The following is a 1,443-nucleotide window of genomic DNA, read 5'->3' as shown; positions in this document are numbered from 1 at the left end:
CACATAAGAACTGTATGATCTTGGAAACGTTTCTTTACTTGTTTATAATAAATACACTCCCTTACAGCAAATTGATCCTCAAGTTATTCCTCTGTAAAGTGGGATAAATAATGCAAATTATCTTCTAGGCATAATATGAAGAGTGAATGAGATACCCCAATCACTTGGTACAGTGGCTGGAATGTGGTAAATATTTGATCAGTGCTGCTCTCATTATTGTTATGGTTAGGAAGATACTTGCAAGAGCACCGTTTTACTTCCAGAGCACATTCCATTTTCCAGCAAGCGGTGCTTTAATAGATTTCGAGGGACTTGAGAGTGACTTCCCTAAGCATCTTGCATTAAGGAAATAAGACCTTCTGTATTCTAAAGACATCATCCAATAAGGCATTTTCACAATTTGCTTGTGGACCTTTATTATGTAGAACCTTCAAGTGTCTGCTATGTGGCCCAGTAGGAAAATAATAAATTAGGAAACAAAAACCTCTATAGTGTGTTAGTAGTGCTCTATAAAGGCTGATATAATGTTTGGTAAGTACCTTCTTTTTCTATCAGATGATGCTTTCAATACTTCAATACTTTCAGGAAAAAGTGAAATTATTTCATTAAACACTTCTATTTCTGATTTTTTAGTTGAAAACTCTTAATTTTGAGGATTTAACATAACAAGTCAAAGGAATAGAAATTGTCTAGAAAACTATTAGCACAGAGACAAACATGTCTTACAGCCAAAAGAAGACTCTGCACATAATTTGGGAAATGTTTAAATAGAAATTTTAAAATGAGCCTGGTGGAGTCAGGTTGATGATTTCTGAGTTAATCATTTCTGTTTGTTAAATTGTTTCCAGCATTTTATGGCTGAAGTTACTCTTCTTGTCAACAGTTCAGTATCCAAAGTTTTCCCAAGAATATAAGGAAGATTTTTTTCTCTTCAAACTACAATCCAAAGAGTGGCAAACAAGGAAGATGACAGAGTCTGAAGACCTTAAGATTTCTTTTCTTTGGTCAAGAACTCATTACACAATGGATGACACATTTTAGGTGGTCCTACTAAAAAGACACACGAGAATCTAGAGTATCCCACTGTCAACCAATCCAAGGAACTTTGCTTTAGATGGCGAAAGCCAGAAACAGCAACGTAGAAGCACTACCAGGGCTTTAAGCAGTTCCTTAGTATTTTTTCTTGGGGGATCCGAGCCTGGACACCGGTCCACTTTCCTAAGGATGGTAAAGAGGTAATACGGCTTGGGATTGGTTGGCTATGAGAGATATTGATCTAGGTGCTGGAGCAGCACTGGGCACACAGAAGGAACACTTGGAGCAGAAAATGAAGGCTACAGATCCGTGACGTGAAGTCAGGAGCAAAAGAGCTCAGTTGCTTTACATGATCAAAGGGCAATAACTGCAAATTACCACTGGGTAGGTGAAGATCCTTATCACTTT

This window comes from Cebus imitator, unplaced genomic scaffold, assembly GCF_001604975.1.
Source record: "Cebus imitator isolate Cc_AM_T3 unplaced genomic scaffold, Cebus_imitator-1.0 Scaffold831, whole genome shotgun sequence".
Lineage (NCBI taxonomy): Eukaryota > Metazoa > Chordata > Mammalia > Primates > Cebidae > Cebus > Cebus imitator.
The sequence above is the reverse complement of the archived record's forward strand: the minus strand, read 5'-3'. Positions refer to the sequence as shown.